This window comes from Pezoporus wallicus, unplaced genomic scaffold (genome assembly GCF_028554395.1).
Source record: "Pezoporus wallicus isolate ANWC-B61680 ecotype Strahan unplaced genomic scaffold, APGP_CSIRO_Pwel_v1 contig_4191, whole genome shotgun sequence".
Taxonomy (NCBI): Eukaryota; Metazoa; Chordata; class Aves; order Psittaciformes; family Psittacidae; genus Pezoporus; species Pezoporus wallicus.
In genome coordinates this window covers 6,957,137-6,981,049 of record NW_026641383.1, presented here as the reverse complement: position 1 = coordinate 6,981,049, position 23,913 = coordinate 6,957,137, and the positions used below count along the sequence as shown (strand labels likewise).

Sequence of the window (23,913 nt, the reverse complement as noted above, 5' to 3'; positions counted from 1 at the left end):
GGGACTTACTGTATATTGGGGCATCAAATATGTCCCAGTTGGCCTGTGTTTTGTCTCTTTCTCTCTAGTTTTTGTGCATGTTTTGTTTTACAAAGTAGATATGTGAAGAAGAGGGTTGAAGGATCAAGGTCACTGTGTTTAACTGGACGAGGCTTCTTTTAGGGTGCAACTACTGCCGGGAGCCTGCTGTGCTGGGCACCCGAACCACCACTTGAGCCTTCCACTAGCTCAGAGAACCCTGTCTCAGCCTTTTCATGGCCTCCCACTCCTCTCTGCCCATAGAAAGTTTGCAGCAATTGCCAAGTAACCTGTGTGGGAACATGGGGAGGAAGAAAGGATGTAATTGCCTTTCTGAGCTCCAGCACCTTCATTAGTTAAATGTCCTCCTGTCTTTTCCATGCTAGTCCAGCTTCTACTGAATTTTCATCAGACCAAAAGAGGCCTTTAGGGCCATTTGAAAGTAACCATCAGATAAAAGCAACTGTCATCCTCCTTATGCAGCAGGCAAGGAAGCAGACACAGGTAGACTGGTCACACAGGAAGGAGAGGAGAGGAGGGACCTGGTGACTCAGAGCTTTTGATTCCCAGCTGTCAGCTTTAGACGCCATACCAGCCAAGTATAAAAGCACATGGTTATCTCTGACCTCATGAATAATCCCACTGATTTAAGCCATAAACATTAGCATCAGGGCCTTAACCACGTGGCTGTGCTCACCAAGAGCAGATAAACAGGAGCGCAGCTATGGACAGGCCCAAGATACTCTTCTTGAAATAGAGGAATCGCAGCAAACCTGGTGCAGGTTTCTAAGAGAACCACCAATGGGGATACAAAGGTGGCTTGGTCCCCAAGATGACGGGTCCCTTAGGGGTGATGCAGCTCCTGCGCCAGCCCCAGAAGCTCTCTCCACACTGGAAATCGGTGGAGTTGTCCATCTCCTTCACAATTAGCCTGTTGGATGCATTGAGGGCGCTGCTTAGCTGGCTGCAGTGACATTGACCTTAATGGTGATTCCCCAGAGCACAATGCCCAGATGATATGACCCCAGTCCTCACACTTTGCTGGGGGGGAAAGGGGCATTTGCATATATGATGATACCAACTGTCCTCTCCTGACTTGGATTTAATGAGTTCCTTATCCCTTTGCTCACACAGAATTGGGAAATGACCTGGTTATGAAGGAATCTCACCCACAAGCAGAGCTATCCCTCAAAACTCCACGACCCAGTTTGGGATACAGTTTACTCCCTAGCAGCTGCTTTTGACCTTGCCTTTCTAGCAAAGGGCTAAGAGATCAAGGGGAACAAGGAGGAAGCTGTGCTCCTGTTGTTGATGGGAGAGCGAGTGAAGCAACCTAAATTACACACGGCGTTGCCTACCACCAGATGGTCGGAGCGTCTCTGCCTTCTATTATGCAAAGCAATAGTTTCACAGACAAAGTAGAGGGGACCAGAGATACCAGAGCATTTGGGAAACATGTCCCATAGCTGACTGAAAAGTGTGTTTTACTTCGAGCTGGTAACATGGCATTTTAGCTGGATGCCTGCGGTTCAACCCTTCCCTGGAGGTGAAAGGTGTCAGTTCTGCCTCAGAGCGAGCACAGAGACTGTGAACCCAACCAGAATTGGAGCAGTGATTTATAATGGCAGGGTTTAGGTTTTGCAGACAGGAGGTGGTGGTTTAAATGAAACGTTCAATAAACCTGGGCAAAGCCCATTTTGCTTCTCACTTAGGAGAAGCTTCCAGTTTGGTCCCTTGTAGCTGCGGGCACTGCCTTGTGATCTCTCAGCTGGAGTAATGGTGGGGGTGTTTGAGCTAAACGGACTGATCCCCATTGCCTAATATGTCCAAATATTCTTCCTGGTCTGCATCCATCTGCTGCTTCATGTCATTATGGCATGTCGACATGAAAAGTGAAGGTGTGAATGGAAAGCTACTTCTGCTGGCTTTAACTTACGACAGTTCAGATATGGGCACAATGCTTCCCTGGGAGTGTGAAGCTTAATGTGTGTGGTGGCAGTGCTGGACCACATTTCTGAGGCTGAGGATTCCAGGGGGCCTCCACTGGCATCCCTTCTATCTCGAGCTTCTCTGCAGCACAGGCATACCCATCATGAGGGTGGGGATGAGAGTATTTTCTCTACTTCATGGCTATCCAGTTATTTCATACAATAGTCCGGGTCCGTGAGCAGAGCTCCTCAGCACAGCATGAACCCTGGTAGAGAACGTGTATAGGAATAGAAATGTCTCTCGTAAGCCTTACTAGGTTGGCCCCCATCATGTCCATTGTGCAAACTCACTGACAGGTGAGATGCATGGGCTTAATTTCACCAATAATGGCACTGATCCATATATAAAATAATCAAACCACTCACGGCTTTGGTTTGTGCATTATGTGAGCACCTAAAGGCTTTAAAAAGGGTACCACATAGATCTTGTACTCACCTATAATTTCTGTCTTCTCTCAGATGCAGCTTTCATTGGAGTAGTGCAAGATACAAAATATGTCAGCCTTCCCTTATAGCTTTTCTAGAACTGAAATTCAACTGATTCAATCTCAGATCAGCAGTGGTGGCCCTTGTTCTCACTCAGCACTGTGGGCTATCAGCTCTTGGGCTGATTTCTGAAGCAGTTCACTGCGATAAGAAGTTCTTTAAGAATCAGTGGTGAATATTGGACTAAATTCAGCCACCCTTCACTTGGCTGCAGATTCCCCTAGCACAGATGCTGGAGTTTATAATCCACATGTAATTTCCTCCTCTTCCATTTCTCCCTAGGAACAGAAGGGGAAACCAAACCAGGAAAGGACAGAATGGACGGAGGAGCCCTGCTTGTGCCTGTACACTGACTGGCACTCTGACTCCTTCTCCAAGCCCTTCCTTCAGACTGCTGCCTGTCCTCAGGTAATTTGCATCACTTCCCCATCACTCAAATACAGTTAATCACAGCACTCATTCTGTAACATTTACAAACCAATGGGTCAAAAATGGTACCTTGGAGCTAGGCACTTGAAATATTGCTTTTTAAGGCATATAATCCCAAATCCATAGCATGGGAAAACCAAGAGTTTCACAACAAAGCATGGAAAACCCTAACAACTATTAGCTCAAACCCTCCCTTTCAGGCCGCACCCAAAACCCAAGTGAGAGGCTAATGGACAAATCCTCCTCTGGCAGGGGGCCGATCAGCCAGAGCACCATTCACCCAGTCCCAACCTATTTCACACCAGGCAAAATCCCTGTGGGAACAGACAATTCATGGCACTGTACCTTTACTCATGACAGTACCAGCAGACAATTGCTAGCGTCTCGGTGTCTGGCCAAAGCGGATGGCAGACAGCTGTCTGAAGCTGGGACCTGGGAAAGTGGGGATAACATCAGGAAAAAACAAAAACATCTTACATACCTGCTACTCCCATCTCATCCCACTCTGGGGAGATGCCTGGTTGCTGTGGACTGAGTCAGTGCCTGCTCTTGTGGTCCTTCAGCACCCTGTGGAGCTACCGCGTGCTTGCAGACTTGGGGTTGTTGCCACGTCCTGTCCTATCTGCTGTTTGCGAGGACTTTACAGCCAACACTGAGTACCAGTGGCTTGGCTATTTCCACCTTGTTTTGGCTGTTTTAGCCTACCTATGTGAACGAACATGCAGCCTTCTCAGCGGGTCAGCAGGTCAGGATGGAGCAACAGCACCTACTTGGGAAGATTTGCTGGGTCCTTTGAAAAATATCCCTGGATTTTTATTGGATCTTAGGTTATCTGCCTGGATCTGGGCTTTGATTCTCCGCTCTATAGCTTTATCCCAGGCTGGCAAGGGTAGTGCCTTTCCCTCAGAGACCACAACTGACAGCTCTCAGGGAGAGGGAGGAATGGGGCAGTGGTTGCCTTGTGAGGGTGGGGAGAGGGAAAGGCTGTCTGAGGCCACTGTCTGCATGGGGGAGCTGCAGGGCTGGTGAGGATGATCAGCAAGCATCTTATTTCTCCTTCCCTGGGTTGCTTAACTCCAGCCTGGGGGACCACCACTCCTTGCTCTTCCATTGCACCCTCCCTAGGTCCCAAATTCCTGGCTTTTTCCACCCAGCTATGCCACGCTGACTCTACCCCAACCTCCCCACTGCTCCCCAGGCAAGTCCTGTCCCTTCAGCTGCAGCATGACATTTGCCTACGTGGCTTATAAATGTTGGCTCTTCATAAAAATACCAGCCTGCCCGCAGGGAATGAGGTGGAAGGTAGACCATGCTGAGGCCTTTTATTTCCTGCAAAGGTGTCTTTGCAAGACACTGGTGGAGAGCACTATGCAGATGCACAGAGACAGTATGCAGATGAGCGACACTGTGAAAGGCAGGGCCAGCTCCCCAGCTGGGGGAAAATGGGTTAGATCAAACACTCATGCAGATTTCCATCAGCTGTGGTGACAGTTAGGTAGGCTGGCCATTTTGCATGGATGGCTCACCTCTTTGCCAGCTGTAATAAACATGGGTGCCTGATGCCAACAGAGCTGGGCTGAGCTTCACCAATAGATGCATCTTCTTCCCCGCCTGCTCCACTGGTGCAAGTGGCCTCATCTCTGCCAAGTAAATACATGAAGAGAAGCTAAGTGGGAATCTGGGATGTACTCATGCTGAGAGCTGGCCAAAGAAGGAGAAAACATCAATCTCAAAAGGGTTTTCAAGATTTGGACATCTGGCTTCATCTTTGACTATGTTCAAACAGGATCTGTCAACTTGAATCAAGAAAATCAAGAGGAAGAGTAGCCTAGCCTTTAAAAGTCAGTGCTGCCATAGAATCGTACCATCAACTAGGTTGGAAAAGATCTCATGGCTAGAAAGTTCATGAAGCACATGGGAGAAAAAAGCTTAGTCTGAATCCATGACTTGAACACAAACCTACACCCCATAACCAAATATTGTGGGGTTCCTTTCTCGCTTGTTGTGCTAAAAAATTCTGGCTAGAATAGAAGAAAGTGAAATGCAAAACAAAGCTCTTAAAAGAAATAAAATAATAACCTGCCAAAATTAAAGCTAAATTATGGAACTTCCACGTTCCTCCGCTGTGTGTGTTTTGTGTTTGAGAAAATTCATGTGAAGATTTCACCTATCTAGCTTTGGATGGTTTCATTATTAGCAGGCCACAAATGAATTAGGTGGATGATGCAAAAGTGACTGCCAATAAAATATTTACACCGTTTCTTCCTTCTGTGTGAAACATCTTTTATATCTATGCATAGACGTATATACTATAAATAATAGAAATGATGCTCATATTTTATAGTAGGGATGTAAACACTGGTCCCAACAGCAGTGGCAAATGAACCACTCACATTTTCTGATTGCATAATTTGCCTAGAGGATGGATACATAATTACACTATAATTAAGTATAATAAACAGAGAAAATGATTTGAGAAGGAAAAATTATCACAGCCTCAACCACATCAGCCAGAAGCTCTCTTCTAATTAAGTTATTTTATTAAACAAAATGTTTTTAAGGTGGGTCCCCTTTGAAAATGTACATTATAGCCCATGTAATGCAATTTACTTTATAAGTAAAACATGGCTTGTGTATGGACAGATCATATCTGACAGGACTCATGAAATACGCAGCCACTGGGTCCAGTCCAGCCAGGTGCCGAGTCCCTCACGCCCCTGGTCCAAGGAGCAGACACTGCAGCAGCACATAAAGCAGCCTTTTATTTGTGCTCACTGATGGGCTCTTTTTATGTTGCTTGGGTTTGTTTTCTGATTTAAAGGGAGAAACGCAAGCAGGTAATTCTGGTGTTGTCATCCTGTAATGGTACAGTAGAGGCAAAGGCCAAGAAAAGAGGTAGCTCAAGCTAGCCCAAATACCTCATGCTATTTGGAGTTGAGTCTTAAAACACTATTTCCTTTCAAATGCTTTTACCCTCACTAATTCTGCTCAGTGCTTGGCAAGATGTGCAGGTGGAGCTGACTTTTATGTTACTGTCACTGAAGAAACCCACTGGTTTACAGTCAGGAAGACCACATAATCTGCTACCTCATGTGGCAAAGGCCATTGGACACCCTCCAGTTCATTGCTCTTAAAACTACAGCTCCCCCAGCCACTCAGGGACCTCAGAAGCTATTATAGAAGCCTTGGAGCATTATTCTGAAGGAGCCTAGTGCTCATCATGTTCCCCCTCCCCACAAAAAGTCCAGCTTTAAGTTATAGCCATAAGATTTCTGTAGACATCTGCCTCATTTCCACATTTCTCTTCCTCTTGCTTGTGAGTACTTAGAGATTGTGATCAAGCCATCCCGTAGCCTCTCTTCTGTAAGCTCATTAAATCATGCTGCCCGATACAAATCTCTGCTGGTTTCCTGGCTCTTCAAGGCTCCTACGGCCTTGCAATGTTCTTTGGGAAGATTCCTGTGTATCAGTGACCTGTTTTCTTAGCTACTTACTCTCTTCTTCAGTTCCCAAGTCACTTGTAAAGTTTACTTGTAATGATTTAGGCTGTCTTTCAAGTCGCTGTGAAAGCCAGCATATCCTTTGTAACACATCCCTTTGGAACCTGCTAGGGATGAAATCCAAGAATGGACTTACGTTCAGTGTAGGAGAAAGCATCCAAGTCCAAGGAGAAACTAGGGAAAGAAGAAATTGTGTCCTAAAATACCTGCTGTCCATAGCAGCACAAGGTTCAAAATGTTGAGCATTATGTCATGAGAACATCTCCGAATGCCCCATGGAGATGTACTTCTCTAGCTCTCTCTACTGTATGCACAGTGTAGTGGGTAATGGAGAGAGCAGCCTGGTGATCGAAACGAATCCTCTTTGTTTAGAGCTTTCCACTCTTAAATATTTGCAGACCTTTGCACCACAAAATGTTGTCAGTTATTGACGAGATGATTGATGTGTGTGGTTAATGCTTGCAGGGCGCCCCAGGCACAGCACATCACCATGGGTCTATATACTCCTGATGACTACTTCAGTTTCTCTCCTAATCTCATGTGTTTTCAGCTGTATAGTGACCTGATTTCAACCAGGAGCTTCCATGAACAATCACGTGGCAATCACAGACATTGTAAACTCAAGCCAAAGAGTCATTTTCAAATGCTTGGCAAACGCCAGACCACAGAAACTCAATGTGTCGTAAGATTCCACTTGGTCCCATAATCATGGGTGGGAAAAAAGAGGAGGATTATCCATAGACCTCAAAGTGTTTTACAAAGGGAGACAAATGCTGCTATTCCCATTTATTGGATAGGGCAACGGCAAGTAGAGACTTGCACAAAGTCACCCAATTAATCAGCCAGAAAACTGCCACTGAAACCCATATTCTGGTCTAAACAGGTTCCCAGACTGCCCTCATCACTGCAATATCCGAGTACCCTCCAGTAGTATATTAAGAGAATTTGGGCATGTCTACACTGGCCGATGCAAATAGCTGCCTGCCAATCCAGCCCCCTTCTCAGCCAACTGGACAAAAGCCATCTCCAGACTGAAGCTGTGTAGCCACGTTAACACCATTCAGAGCCCAGATGTATGAACTCCACTGCCACAAGGGGTGAAAGCTCAACCCAGCACCACCACTCTAATTCAGCTGTTAGGCTGTCTCTGAATTAGATATACCTTTCTTTATTTTAAACCCCATTTCATCATCTATAGTTCCTCTCAGAGTATTTCCTCGTGTTTCAGTTCTTGCTAAGCCATGGAGACAGGGCACAAACATGCTGGTTATCTGGTTACAGCCTCATGGCAGCTTTGAAGAATGATCTGGAAGGTGACAATTTGAACAGGAATATTTGGATACACTGCATAAGGAAGAAAAATCTCCAAAATATACTTATTAAGTCAGGAAAAGAGGAAAGAGAAGGAAAGCATCTCTTTAAACTCAAGATCTACTTGTCATGAGCAAGAGTACTAAAAAATCGGTAACTTAATAACCTGAAGGAAGAGTAGCTGTTATTACAGGGCATTGTACTGGCAAAGCTCCTATACATCACAACAATAATTCTCTCCAGACTTCTCTTCCCTCCCAAGGCATGAGGAAACACCAGTGCATTTAGCCTCAACCGCCTGGCAGGCAGCATCACTTCCTCGTGAGAGGCAGGGAGCTGACACAGCGAGGGGAAGGCTGTCCTTTGTGAGAGCTACAAAAGCCCCGTGTGACCCAGTAAGTCTGACATAGAGCTGAAGCAATGAGTCCTGCTCCAAGGAAGCTAAAAATTCCAAGGTGCTTTAAGAGCTCAGGACTACTCGTGCTCCCGAGGTTTAGAAATCCTTTGAGGGTTGCTATGTTCATGCCAACCACTCCTAGCTCTGGAAGTCCAGCTCTGCTCACCTTGATTTCTGCTGGCAGGGATCTGGCTTCACCAGATCATCGCCCTCTGCCTGGGGAAAACAGGGCAGCACGTAGGCAGCAGCGTTTCTTTGCTTCTTTGCACTTCTTGGACTTCTGTGCAAAGCCCCAGTGGGTGAATGTGTGCTCCATGCACATGCAGAAAGGGCACAGACACTGCTTGAAAAAGAACGGACCTGGTTAACTTGGCTACGATCATCCAGGAAGTTTGTGGCAGAGCTGCAAATAAAATCCAGACATTTTGCCTTTTGGGCCTGCGTCTTCACAACAACACTGTTCTTCCTCTGGGCATCTGGGCTTGTTGTCTTATCGGGATGCGCTGCTCAGCGTGGCTCCTTAAAGGGAAAGAGTGCTGGGAAAGCCACGCTTTAATCCAGCAGAGAAAATGACACCACCTACAGAGGAAAACCCTGTAGCTTTTTGCAATTATTGCCATGCATGTATATCTTTCCCTCCCTTTGTGATCTTTACCACTTCCTTACCATATGTAAAAGGCCTGATCCTGATGAAAATAGTCTTGGTTCCAGAAATGCCACTCAGACGATGTTGATTTACCTCCACAGAGGATGTGGGCCCAATGCTTTTGGCCAGATTTTTCTGCAAGCAGCCAGTCACATTTCTCTCTCCTCCACCCAGAAAGCTGGGGGAAGTCGTGCAGCAAGAACCTTGCTCTACTTCACCTGGCCCACCCAGGGAAGAGCTATTTCTGGATGGGCACGGAAACCCCAAGCTTTGTCCCTTTAATCTGACATCTCATGCGAGTTGCTAAGCCTAATGTTTAAATTGAAAAACACCAACCTGAAAATAGCACTAAAGGAAGCAGAGGATTTGAACAGCACTATATTTTTAAGATAGTCCTTCTGGAAAACACTGTATTTAAAAGCTGACCCTTTTACCATGAAGTTTCTGAAACTATAGAGCCATCCCAAGATTCCTGTGAGATAAGGCTTATAATTTGGAACTGAGTAATGGCACATAAACACAATTGGCTTTGTATTAAGAAGACATGTGTAATCATCCGGCAGTGTCATATTGCCCCCAGTGCAGAGTGGTTTGGGCCTGTTTGTGTTGGAAATTAAAGGTAAGTGCTACACGATGATGAAGGTGGCTCATCCTCCATACCTGACAGAGGGATGGTGTCTCAGGGTACAGATCTCCCTGGGGCTTTGGAGAAAACCCCCTCCTTTTGAGTATTTATGGTCTGATATGATTTAATATCTAAGCCCATAACTCAAAGTGTTTGGAAGGGCAGTTGTTGAGCTGTGATGGGCAGAGGTTGCACATTGCAACCTCCTCTTAACCGAAGTGATGCAAACTCAAGATCTTTTTAACTTGAAGACCTCATTCCTTCATATTGATTTGACTTATTTCTACTAAAGGGCAAACCCAGGGAAACACAGGAGTTTCCGTGGTGGTTTTATGCCAAGCATAAGTATCTGTGTAGGAGCCTTTCAGACCTCTTTGCACTCCCAGAGCAAGGACCAGATCTCTGGCTTGAGTCTTCTAATTTTCTTCCACTTTGTTGGCGTGAAGTCTGGCAGCCAGGCAGATGTGCCTGCCTTGATCTTTGGTGTGGATCTCCTGTTGCACTCTCTGTTTTTCCAAGCCTCAATAGGGGAAAGTGGAATTGCTGTCCAGAAACATTAATCACAGCATCTCAGATCTGTAAATTCTCAAGAGTTTTCCCTCCTGGAGCACTGGAAGGCTTTGACCCATTTTCCAAAGTGGGTATAAAGCACATATACATAAGGAAAGCACACATACTTGTAGCATCTGCAAAAACATATGGTAGTTTCACATCCCACTAACCAGTTTCCTGGATTGAATACATATAAGTGCAGGCTTTGTGAGAACTAGCCTGTTATGAATGCTGGGTTTCTGACTCTCATCCCTTAACCGCAGTCCTTCCTTGACTTTGTGAGAGATACCATTTCCCTCTTAATTTGGCAAGTTAATGCACACAGTCCTTCTGGATACTTATCCTTGTGTTGCCCTTTTTTTGCAGGTGAAGCTACTCTATCAGGCTCCATTGACAATCTCTTCTCCCATCTGCCTGTCTTGCCATTGCATACAGAGGGGTTGCGTTATCTCTGCTTAATCCTGAATGGCAAAAAGCAACCATTTCCAGGAGCAGTAATTACACTTCAGATGTCTTGGGATTTTGCTGGGCAGCTAATCTACAGAGCAAATGTTTCCATCTAAATCTTTTGTTTTAATGAAAGACTGTTTTGCCAAAGGACCTGTTTTCCTTAAATAGACTATTTTTGAAGCAGAACATCTAGAACTTTTGGCTGTTGTTTCTGACAAGGATATCATTTTTCCTATCTTATCAACATTTTCTGTGCAAACATACCCACCTATCAGCATGTTTTCCCTTTTAGTAACCAACCTTGAGTCCAACGTGCCTTCTAGCACCAAAGCAATAAACCCTGAAGAATGGATGTAGATACGGAGAGACCCCCCTGCATCCTTCTATGCCTGTACTTGTGCCACTCCTCTTGTACATTAGTTTACACTCTCGGAAACTCCCAGAGAGGAAGACCCCAAAGCCCCTTTCTGCCCCATCAGTCCCAGCATCTCCTTCTCTTTATGGATAGAGCTTTCCTAAATTCTTACCTCCTCTGTTTTGCCCCAGATAAAGCCAACTCAGTCTTGTCTTTCCCCATGCAAACAGACCAGTGACCACTGTACCCTTTTACCACACTCATTTCACCTAGTGTCTTCCCATGTGAAGTCTCTCATAGCTGTCCTCAGTCTTCTCTAGACTAAACAATTCCAATTAAAAAAGAAAGAAAATTCCTTCCAGGTCACGTTTTTTGAAGCCTCTTATCAGTTCTTTTGCTCTCCTCCAGATTTCCTCCTGTGTTTTTACCTTCATATGGAGTACGGAACACAGACCTGTGGTCTGGGCCTCTCCAGCACCAGACTGATCTCCACACAAAAGGTGCTCTTGATACCTCAGCTAAAAACAAGTGTCTTTCTGGCCACAGATCACACGGTAGACTTAGATTTGAGCTTGCCCTCTACCAGCTCCTCTAGCACATTGCCAGTACCATGACCTGGTTCCTTATATGTATTTTACTTACGCGCTTTCTTTTTCACATAAGACTATTTCTAAAGTTTATTCAGAACATTTATTCAGAACCATCTGCCTCCCCTCCCAAAGCTGGGGTTCTCCCAACCTGTTCTGTTGTTTTAACCTACTGTAAAGAGCCCTGTCTGCTCCACCAACCAAACTGTTAATAGAGATTTAAATGAACCATGACCAGCACAGACTTCTGTTAATGGTCCTCTCACTTTGACAGTGAATCACGCATGCCTGATCTTCAAGGATATACTTCCAATCAATGGTTGAAAAGCAGCAATTATTTCTGTCAGATAGGCATCATTTCTGATACCAACAGCTGTCCAAGGGAGACCTGAAGCCAAGAGTGATACCAGTGAATAATAGACAAATACCTACTCATCACCTGTACTGGGTTGAGTACAGGCTTGAGTACCAAGCCCTGAAACTACACTCTCTCCTATTTTTTTATGAGAGGACAGCAGCAAAGCTGGATTATTCATAGTTCTGAAAGCAGGATGGGCACACCAGTATGCCCCTAAAGCCAAGATGATGAGCTAATCAACTTCGTATTGTTAGAAGAGTCCCCACCTACGCTTTCACACAAAAGGCTGATTAGCTCACAGGTATGCAAAACTCTGGGAGGATGCCATCTTTCATCGCTACCAGAAGATGTTTAATACATGTTGCCAACACTTAAGTGTTTGTGAGTGTGTATGTGTGTACACACATGCGCAGCCATTTGCTCTGGTCGCAGGAGCTGCTCACTGTGTTGCGCTAATCCGCCGTGCCAGGGCACAGCCCTGTGCTGGGCATAGCTTCGCTGCTTTGCGCTCAGCTGCAGCGGACAGGAGCGCAGGAGATACAGCCTTCACAGCCCAAAGGAGCCAGATTTTAACAGGCTTGTCCTGCTTCCAGTGGCAGTGCCTGTGACAGTAACAGTCATAGGACGGGAGAGGGTGTCACCATGGAGAGCAAGGAGGTGATGTTTCACCTTTCTTGTGATGTCCTGGTGAAAGGAAAGCTAAAAGCACTCCACCGTCTAAATCACTGATGGAAACAGTGAGTGTGAGTGCACTAAAACATGCTCATCCCACGTACCAGAGTGCTCCATAAAGGAAGGTCAAACACGGAGCAGACTGTAAGGGCACATAGCAGCGAAATACTGCTGAGGCTGGTTGGTGCGATTCCCATTACAAACCAGGGGTGATGATGTAAAGTATTAGCTCCACATCATTGTTCAGCCTGGAGAAGAAATTCTCCGAGGACACGTTATTATAGTCTTCCGATACGTAAAGGGGGCCAACAAGAAATCCAGAGAGGGACTTTTTACAAGGGCATATAGGGACAGGAAAAGGGGGAAGAAACCCTCCCTACTATCAGTAGTCAGTAATATATTTGCTATCTTCTAATGGTGTACCTTATCTCATGTGCATAGGAAATAACATCCTCTCACTGTCTTTTTCTGCCCTCTTCTTCCATGCTCCTTGCTGAAGATTTGCAGGACATCAGGAGTTCCCTATGCTCCCCATTAGCTTAACGGTTATCTGGAAAAGAATGTGACAAAAAAAAGGCATGCATTGAAATGTGCTTTGACAAATATATAACAATATATGTTTCCCAATGTATTTTCAATTTTCTGACTACAGTGTGTGAGCAGGAGAAGGCGTAGGAATGCATCACAAAACTGTCTGTTTGCAAATAGAAAAGCTTTCTTTAATCTTGCTTATACAGGGGGATATACTGCTCTTTTAGTATAGAGGATTTTTCCAGCTGGGCTACCTGCATTCTAAGGACTGAAGATGCTGAGGGTGTCCCATCTGCACAACCTCTTCCCTGGGATGCGAGCAATGAGGGCTGGTTCATGGTGAGCAAATGAAGCCCTTAAGGAACTGAGTATGAATTCATGCCCTGCAGCTTGTGGGGAGAAATTATCCTGGGATAACTTTGGTCTTTTGCTGACAAAAAATAACTGGCTAAATCCCAAATGATTATACCCCTGTTACAGTTATACCAGTTGGACTCCAGCACAGCCCCTTCACCCAGTGGGAGCTTCCAGCCCAGCTATGACCCCTCCATTGCTGGCTGCTGTTTGCAGCACCCCACATCAAGAGAGGCAAAGAAGGAGTTTGTGGAGGCAGGCAGCTCCCGTCACTTCCTCTGGCAAGTGCCTGTACTTAATGCAGAGGGGTTTTACTTCATGGAAGTCTTTGCACCAAGTGACTTTGTCCTAAGCACTGCACTGCCTCGGTTATCGCCCGCGCAAACATTCCCTTCAGATCAACATACCGGCTGGGCCAGAAATCACACAATTGATGTTTTGGTTTCCACTGCCTTATCTAAATCCAGTTACTGCTCAAAATGAGACTAAGTCAACAGACTTAATTGAATGAAAAGGCTGTGAGACAACCTAGAGATTTGTGGCTGTGTATGTCCGTGCAGGAGTTAATCACTAAGCAAACACTGCGCAACAAACAGAGCTGGGCTGAGCAGGATCGGTTTTAATGTGGCCTGGAAGCTCCCAACACGCTGGGGTTGCACGAGGCATTGTTGGGGGATTTAACAGCATCGCAAACAAGGTCCTGCCATGGAGAAAAGCTGGGGATGGACAATGGAGCAAGCCGTGAACAAACACTTCTGCTTGCTGCCTAGATTAGGAGATAGCAGAGAGCCTGTAGGAATGGCCAAAAATAACTGCTCCCCTATAATTGCTGCTGCCCGGATATGTGAAATAGCCCTGCTGGCACCCAGCAGAGAGGTGCTTGATGGCCTTAGCTTACCTGTGGGGCGGCAGCTGCCAAACTCTGGATGTGCCCAGTTCCCAGCTGTTGCAGACATCACAGGTCTTTCCCAGCTGTGCAGCTATTCCTGGCTCTGCAGCTCCAGAGAGAAAGGTATAACTGAAATATGTGGGAATGGCTACACTGGGTCACACCACTGCTTCACCTCACCTCTCTCCCTGTCTCCAGCGCAGGCCATGAGCAGACTGTTAGGAAAGATCATTGAAACCTGTGTAAGATCATAACTAGGACCTAGTCCCCGCTGTGACAGTGCTGCACAAAGCTTCTCCAGAGCTGCAGGACTAAAAAGTCAAAGACTTACTGTGCAGTTGCAATTTGCCCTGGCAAAATCTGTGCCTCTCCTTTCTACCATCTGCTCACTTCAGAGGCCCTGTGTGGGTACATGGGGCAGCTGCTCTATAGGAAGGCTGCAGAGGGAACGCTCAGGTTCATGCCAATGGTTCATCTTAGCCATTGCAAGAAAGGAGGCTGAAGCTGCAAACCTAAGATAGTCATTAAATATCTTCTAATACGAGATGACTCACATACTTTCCTGGCTGGTAGGACTCCATCAGGTGATGGAGAACCTGAATCAGGTTCTTCTGTAGGCAGCAAAAGCCTTTCAAACATCTAAAGGTGCCTTTGCCGTGAGCGATATAAAGACAGACCCTTGCCGTTTCAGCTGGGGTTTGAACATGATTTTGGCTGGGAAAACTCACCCCGTGCCACAGAGGGACACCACGCCTTGCACAGGCCACCCACTTGCACACTAGCCTGGGGCCAGGACATCTGGCTGTAAAAATGCAATTGTGGTGGTGTCCCCTAAAGAAAGGAGGGCACTGAACTTGGGTACATCCTTCCTCCTTAGGGGAGGACGCAGGCACCACTGGTACATTTGCAACCCATTTGACAGCTCTTGCCCTTTGTACAAGCAGACAGGACAACTCCTGTAGCAAAGCCAGGAAAGATGATGAGCTTTGTGATCAGGTGCTGCATGGCCAGAGCACTACGCAACGTCAAAAGGAACTGCTGCTGAATGCCCAGGTTTCAGGATACAACAATAACACATAGCCCTATATTTCATTCCTTTAACAAAGTGCTGAATACGCAAAGGCTCTTTTCCCAGCTTCTGTCTCCGTCTTGGAAGCTGGGGAACAGCCGAGTGTGTAATTATTTTCAGATGCCATCCACTTTATTGATTATCTGAGTGGGATGCGCAAGTAAGGGCAGCTAATGCCAGGAGCAGAGCTCGAATGAAGCTCGCTCCCTTTTGGGAAAAGCTGAAATCAAACCACCAGATGAATGGGTCGTCGAAAACAGGCTGGAATATATTCCCTGTAGTCATTCCGAAAGTTCAAGGGCAGGGGAAAAGAGAGAAGACAGAAAGAAAGCAGCCGTGTCTGTGTTCACGAAACTTCTAATATCTGAAAGTGCTTAAAAAAAAACAGACAAGTGCTTTTCTTTTCATACAATCATGGAAAAACACACTAAGCTTTTGACTCAATGGTTTTGTTTTTCCAGCAAGTCCCTTCCAGGTTCCACGCGCCATCTCCGAGTCACGTCTGCTGGGTGAGCTTCGAGCTAACAGAGGCTTTAGGAGAGCTCGCTGTGATTTTGCCACACAAAGTTTCAAGTATCGGCTTGCTGGAAGTGCAGCCGAGAGGGAGGAGGGAAGGGAAGTGGCGTGAGCTTTGCCAACACACCTGCACAAGCTTTGGGCTCTCCTGGACAATCTGTGTGCTAATGATGTATAACCTGCAGAGCCTGGCAAGGCGCTCGCTGAAGACTATAACAGACAGGCTGTGCATGCCTCTGATTTCTAATTGCTTAAAACAAGTAATAACACCCCCCATCACCCCCCCAACCCTGTGCTGTAGGTAAATGCTTAGGATAGAAACTGAGATGCGTTCGGCTGGGAAGAGCTTCTACCAAGGTAAGGAACAAATGACAGTTTAATTACGGTATTTTACGTCTATGTAATTCCTCTTCTAAAGCAAAAGGGAGGAAAAAAGCTGAACGTCATTTCAGCTCCCATGTTCTGCTAATTTTGCTTTTGACTGTTAGAGATGCAGCTGGATCCTATTTCTAATCCACTTTCAAATTTGCTTGAATTAAAATCCCAGATCACTGCTGTGTTTTCAAGTTGAAGTGTGCGTAGTAGCCAAGGTTTATAGGGCAATTTCTGGAGTTATGGAATGATGAGCTCCAACAGAGGAAAGTGTGTTGTATGCCTGAGTCCTGGGGAAAAGAAAAAAGGTTGGCATCAGTATTATTTGGAATTAGAGCTCACTTGTAGAATAAATAGCCTTGAAGTTAATACAGGGCTACATTTGGTTCCACCCACTGGAACTGGTCGGTATGGAAGAGCAAAGGCTGCCATGGTGGAGAGGTAGGAATGGGAAGTGCTATTTAGTTAGAAAACCTGATTATTTCTGAACTCTCACCTGAAATTTAAAAGTTCCCCTGTTAGTTTGAGGCTTATTTTAATAACAAATTCCCTTCCTGACTAAAATAGCACGGTAAGACTGCCCTTGCTTTGAAATACCTGTGCTTTCTCCATTGCTACCTGAATGCGTCTAAAAGCTGGCATTTCTGTTTATGTCTAAATCCAACAGCATGGGCTTGTTCGACTTTGCACCTGGAAAACACCATAACTCACACGGAGTTATGAATCCTTATATTCCCTGGGCTTTCCTATCTGCCATGACAATTCCCAGCCACTGCCAGGTGAAGCCAGCCAGCCAGTATTTATGGAAAATGAACAGACTAATCATTTCCAATAGCGGGACACGATGATGATATAATTGCAACAGTTTTCGTTGACATCCAAGCGGACGGATCCGAGCCAGAAATGGGAATACGGGCTCCACCCATCTACCACCCAAATGTAAACAAGCCAGCATGGTTAAAAAGAGGACTAGAAGACAGGGCTCAGGCGTTCTCCTTCAGCTGTGTTATGCTATGATTGCCAAGTTGCCACACAACCTTCCTGCCAGGCCATTTATCCAGCCATAAACTGACCCTTACCTCACACCAAAAAGTTGAGCTGCTTCTTTCAGTATCAGCTTCTTTTTAAACAGGGCTAAAAGCACTTTATTGAGAGATTATGTTTTGAAGATTGGGTGTTGTAGGGTCACAAATCAAACCTGTTAAGTACCTAAAATCCAGCTCAGCCTTAGCCATGACTGGCACTGTTGTAGCATGCACATGTTACTACCAGCATGGATAAGGGAACACCTGCAAAAGGGAGGGAAGTGGGTATGAATACAGCTGGAGATGAGGTGAATAAGACTGATAGCTTCTTACAAAAGATTGGGAGCGGTTCTTTGGCTGATGGATGATTGAAAATCCAGAGGTGGATTGTGAGGAGCTTGATGTGATGTCACAGGAAACCAGGGTAAGTCTTTGGTTGAAATAACTGGCAAAATAGTCCTGGATGCTGAGCAAAAGTTTACAGTAGCTTTGTGAACTATTAGCCCCTTTCAGAGCAGAGTTTCTCACAGGAGATTGACAGAGTGTTTTCTTTCAGCAATAATAGAGTCACTCCCATTCCAATGTGAGGATTTCCCTCATTAACAAGAGAGAACAAAGCTATTCATGTTTGGGGAAGCGTGGTCCTGAGAAGAGCCTTGAACTTACCCTTATAACTCACTTCCTTGCCTCTCCCCAAGTTGGCCTAAATTCAACTAAATTAAACTATTCCCCAAATTACATTTCCAATAAATTCACAACTCTGAATGAAAACAGCATCTGCTGTTTGTTGATGCATCTTCGCATGCAGCGGTCAATCCATTCCTCCTGACTCCATCGCCAAGAACAAACGGTGCTGCTCACCTTCAAGTTCTCATTCCTAAACAGGAGGCCAGCCTGAGTACAGCTTGTGTCTGCATCTCTGGATATAACAAACCTCCTCAAACAGGCTGGTTAAAAGGAGGAAGCTCTTGTGGAGGTTGGGGCAGTTTATACTAGTGAGGGTCTGGCCTGTAAGGACTTGCACCTGCGGTATAAGGACAAAAAAAAGCCCGTGTTCCAAAGCATGGTGACCTCCCAGTCTCCTAAGCTGTATGAAATCCCATTTCCTTTCTACTTGTGCTAAATGTAAAAACAGAAACAAAGGCACACACCTAAATAAACAGAAAAGCACAGACAGAGAAGGGGAGAGAGGCCCTAGCGCAGGTCCTACGCCAACGAGTACAGAGAGATGTTTCCTATTTGCGGTCTTTCGTGTTAGACCTTGCCATATCATGTGAATGAGAATGTGAGTGGGAGACTCGTTGGACAACGTTGGTTTTACAAATGTCTCACGATTGCAGAAACACCTGCTTTATATTATATTTCTTGCTGGTCCACAACAAAATTCCTCGCTGGTCAACAGTTCTCAGCAGGCTTCATTTCTTCCTTCTCTGTGGATGGCTCAAATCACTGGTTTCTAAATCCTGGGCCACCACGAACCTGAACCTCCTTGAGTAGGAGGGGGAATACGGAAGGCAGAAGGGCACTTCTGCACAGAATCATGCCAAAATGGTGGCTAGAGAACCTAAACCTCATGAGACTGCTCACCATCAGGTGGGGGTAGCAGGGCAGGAGGGTTACCCAGGCCAAATGGACGGATCTGTAAGACCCATCTGTTTTCACCATGAAAACCTCACAGCCCACACCTATGCAACACACACCACTCCAGTCACCACAAGTTATTACTCTTGGTCTCCACCGCTTCCTGTGAAGCTGTAATGGGTCTGAGAGAGCGTCCAATGAAACCAAAGGGATCCTTTCCATTAACTCAATGGGCTCTGGATCAGGCCCAACATCTGTTTGGCCTTCTCTGTACACAGTGCAGCCAATTTATTCTTTATCCGTTCCTGGGCCTCTCTCTCCAATAGCATCCATATTTTCCTACTTATGGTTGTCATTAGCCACACCAAGCACCAACCCCAGTAAGAGACCATCCTTCCCCTCTTCGGCAGCCAGTCCCCTGCCGTGGCACAGCCACGAGTGCTGCCCCAACCCCATATCATTTTGGCCAGGTAACAGTCTCTCCTTTCTCCTTGTTCAGGTTTCCAAGCTATCCCTTCAAGCTGCCAAGCTCTTCCTACTCTTCCCACCAAGGATAGGGCTGGTTTTTGTTTTCTGTTTTATTGTAAATCTGGCCAAGAATCAATACAAACACCAAACAGAAAGGTCCAAGAGCCCGTAAGACACCTGAAGAGCATTGCAGAGAAGGGACATGTTCTCCGAACAGACATTTCCCACCCTGGCTGATGACAACGCAGGCAATGCATTCTCTAGCAATCCAGAGTACAAAGGGTAACAGCCAACAGGCAGCTCCATAGTCTTATATTGGGATCCAGAGCTAGAATAAGAGACCTAGCAACAAATCTCCAAGCTGTCCGTATAAAACCAAGTGTGTGGTGTATATATATATATGTGTGTGTATATATATATATACACATACACATATATATATATTGTATATGTGCATAATGCCAGTTAACAACACTTAAGTTTCCAACCGCTCTACAAACACAATCTAACTCGTGATTCAGGTTGGAGAGACTATGCTGGGACTAAGCACAGGTCTTCTCCAGGTCCCACAGTGACAGTAACAGCTATGGTCCATGAGACACCTTCCATTCACTGAGCAATACACAATATTAATTTCTTTATGACTTTGCTGAGCCCTTAGATTCAGGGTCTTTTTTCATCCCATCACACACAGATTTCCGTGCTGCGAAATGCATGCTACTGCTAAGCAGAGCAATAGCCTTCATTTACAAACCAAACAGCTTCTTCCAGCAGAAAAACAACTCTCCAGCGTTAAATCTATAGATCCTTCCAGACACAGAGTTACAGATTTATTTAGGCACTGACACTCTGTGAGAATCCCATGCAAAAATACCCCCTCACCATATCCCAAACTCACATGATTTTGAAAACACAAGCGTGGTGCCTGAGGCCAGATGAGCGGACTGGCAGGCTGCTGGCACTGTGCATAGGCACATACATCTGCATGTCAGGTAGTTACTCATTCCTGCATACTTCCCTGATAAAATCTGGATTGCCTAAAGCTGGTATTTTCACTCCAGTTTCCTTATCAAGGTATTTACCACCTCCTGTCTGTGCCTTGCAGACCGAGGGTGTTAAATGCTCCCTTACTCTTTCTTTGTGGTACAGTGAGCTCAAGCATATAGGAGCTGCTGTACAGGATGGGATTTCTAAACCCACTGGAGCATGCAGTGGGTGGCTGCTGGCCTGGGCTTGATGGGATCTCACCCTGTTTGTACCTGGGACGTTGTGCTTTTGATCCTCAGGCTGGCTTTCTGCAGCTGGCGGGCTCCTTCCTGTGTTTTGGGTGCTTGTTGTGGTGTGTCCTGGTAGTCCCTGATTGCATTTGAAAAGCTGTTCTCTCCTGTGAAAGGTTCTATCCTGGTGTACAGCTGCATGAAGAGAAGGATAGCTTGGGATGAAGTCTCAGGAATAGCAGAAGTGTAAATGGCACCTCAATATAGACACAGAACATCTTTTTCTCTCTAAAAGTAAAAGAATCTCTCTCTGTAAATAACAATATTGAGATAGGCCACGGACCGCAAAGGCAAGGTGCTCTTGGAAACTTTGTGCAGTCCCTTTCCAAGAGCACCCCACACCTCTTTCCCACAAACTGCTGATACAAATCATCTGGTTTAGCCAATGGCTCTCACACCCTCTTCTTCGCATGAGAGCAAACATCACTCCCAACATAAGGGTGCTTGATGGCTCTGTTGTTCCCTCCCAAGCCTGATAAAAGGAAAAAGAGATACAGATCCTGAAACAGTATCTAAAAGATTATTAATATCCTTGAAGAAAAATATTAGATCACCCATTGTAAGAAAGAATTGAATTTCACAAACATTGTAAGTATTTCATCAGTTTAAAAGTAATATTTATGGAGACTGACTTTGTCCACTGTGCACTGGGGGAGAAAACAGCTCATTTTGGGGTGCTGATTCTACCAACAATGCTACTCTCAAACATTCCCATGAGCATTACACTATAGGAATATAGCTTTGTGCCTGAAAAAAAGGGGTTTTGGCTAAATTCAAACAGAATGAAATGCAATTTGACTTCAGAAATATCAAGTTCTTTTACTTAAAAAAAAATAACAATATAGAGTTTTTCAGGCTTCATATAAAAATATTTTCTTCTGATATTTCTGCTGTACAACACTTACTGTGACCCAGGAAAATTCCTCTAATTTAGTGCTGAACCCTTCTGTGGTCCTTCTGCTGAAAGACATTAGTCTTGGATCCAAGGTGGTTGTCATAACATGACAGTGTCCAGCCTGTGAGAGCACTCTGAACCCCACCATCTGGGCAGAACAAGCCCTGTCCACTGACAGTGGTGAAGGAAAACCAAACAGGGTTCCTGGGGCTGGTTTTCCCCATCACTTTGGCTTTTGGATGAGCCAGCTCTGAAATCAGAGAGATGACTCTATATCTGAGGTGGCGTTAATTAGGTGCCAATTGCAACGAAGGCATGATGACGTGGGCTTCAACGGAGCTGCCTGCCTGGGATCATGTCCTGCATCCAAGCTATAACTTGCTTTGCATCCTCCTTCCTTCTGGGATTAAGAGTAGCTAGGCTAAAACCAGCTTGAGACATGCCTGCTCTTGCGGTGATTTCTCCTGGGCCTCTCTTAGGAGCTGTGATTTTTTGGAGGTCCTGTGCACCTGCCACAACCCCTTTGTGCCAGGGTGCTGAGTGCCCAGCGCATGGGCGGGAGCAGTCCTGAGATGCCTGGAGGAAGAAGCACAGGAAAGCAGATGCTTTACAAAGTGCTGACCTGTTTCGTCCTGTCCTGCAACCTCCGAAGACAGTGCTCAGGAATAAAACGTAGGGAACCGCGTAGTGTGAGAGAGCAACTCAAAATTACTCCTGTAGTGAAGAAACCACATAATATATTCAAGATGTCAGAGGTCAGCTGTGGTGTATGTGAATCATGCTGCAAATACCTCACCTTTAACTTTACCGTCGTAATTAGATTACAAAGTTTTTATTACAGTTTTAAATCCTGCCTTTATAGGTTGCTGCCCAGCTGTGCACTTAAATCTGGTTTTATCACACTTTCTGAGCTCATCACATTTAATTCTGCCCCTACAATGCTGGATTAACTTTAAGGGTCGCTGAAGTCAAGAAGTCACTCACCCTTGCCCTACTAATGGATTCACACCATCCCTGCATGGCCCCTAAGAGTGATGTGTACAGTAAACTGCATTTATTGGCACGGTGGAGGGGAAGGGGCATTGGGGTTGTTTATTTACTCCACTGCTGTGCTTACCTATCAGGATATTTGCACAGATTACTGCAGTCATGAGATGTTGTTTACCTCCAAAAGCCTGTTGCAGTGAAATCGCAGCAGCACTGCTCTGAGAGCTCAAAAAGAGAGTATCTAGGTCTGCCTGTGAGAAGTGGATGGCTGAGGCTGATTATTGAGGTTTATAGACCTGTATCATCTGAGGAACTGATCAATTGTTTCCATTCAGAAATCCAGAGATCACACCCTGCCATCACAATCCTCCTGCCAGAAAGCCCAGATCTGGTACTTTATGGGGCCCATCTCTGATATCTGAAGCAGTCCCAGCAGAATGAAAAAACATTATATTTTTCTACAGGTGTCTTCTTCAATGTTTCTTATCTTCAAGAAATCAAGGCAAGGCACAAAGGAAACTCTTCATCTAAACAACATTCACCCCCCAGGTTTTACCTCAGTCTGCTCTTCTTTGACCAGCAAACATCAGATGGGCTGATGTCAGATACCACCTGAACAAGATGATCCATTGTCCTGAAAAAATCATCATGTAAATGGGCAAATAAAGGGCAAACAACATTATTTCTTTTTAAAAAATGGAGAAATGAGGTACTGAGTGTCCATCCAAGTGATTTACATGAAGTCACAGGGGGAATCTGAAAGGGATCTGGGAAATAAAACTAGCTCCAGTGGAAAGGTCATTTCGTTCTTGCTGAGGGATGCTTTGAACAGAATTAGAACAGACCTGAGCCAGAGATGGACAGCAGGGACTTTAATGAGAAACGGGGGGCAAAAATCATCACTGAGTAATGCCATGACAATTTCTGACCTTTGTTATTCAATGACTAGACACAACATTTTTGGACCTGCGGTTAATAATCTTCAGCAATATACAACCTTCTCCCAAGGAATGTGTGGTGATTAGGGCAAAGAATTTCACATGGTCACAAAATATCTATCTCAGAGTCCTGGGCTTATAAAATACTCTATTTCCTCCATTAATTGTGTCCACGTGGAGCTGTAACTAAGTAGCTGAAACAAATAAAACCAAAGTAATATTGTTTCCTTTTAAAATATTTCACTTAATTTGTGGAAGAGGTTTGGGCTCATTAAAAATAGACCATCTCCCATGAGGGCTTTATCCTTTTCTTCTCCAAGTCTCTCAACCAATCCTTAGTAATGCACATAGCAGCACACTCCTCAGCACAGCCCTGGCTGGAGCCGCTCTCATTTGACTCAGCAGCTCCTGCCGTGCTCGGCAGCGAGGGCAGGCAGCGCTCCTCTGGCTAAGCAAAGCGAGGCCTCGGTGTCTTCTGATGCGTCACTGCTCTGAAACAAACCGTCAGTGTTGCTGACTAAAATTTCCTCCTTCCACCTCCAGCTCGTTAGGAAACTCCACTCCCTCCTCCCACGTTAAGGTTTGGCTACCCATAGTTGTGGAAATAACAATATGTTCATTGCAAACGAAGGGGCGA

General features: G+C 45.5%; 1 long non-coding RNA gene across 1 annotated transcript; it reads right to left on the bottom strand.

Moving 5' to 3' along the window:
• Nucleotides 1–2,906: 2,906 nt before the first annotated feature.
• Nucleotides 2,907–20,625, bottom strand: LOC130606873 (uncharacterized). The gene is made up of 4 exons (XR_008974092.1): nt 20,439–20,625; nt 12,798–12,924; nt 4,448–4,622; nt 2,907–3,353 (listed from the first exon to the last, which is right to left on the bottom strand). It is a non-coding gene; the product is annotated as an uncharacterized LOC130606873 (long non-coding RNA).
• Between the last annotated feature and the right edge of the window lie 3,288 nt (nt 20,626–23,913).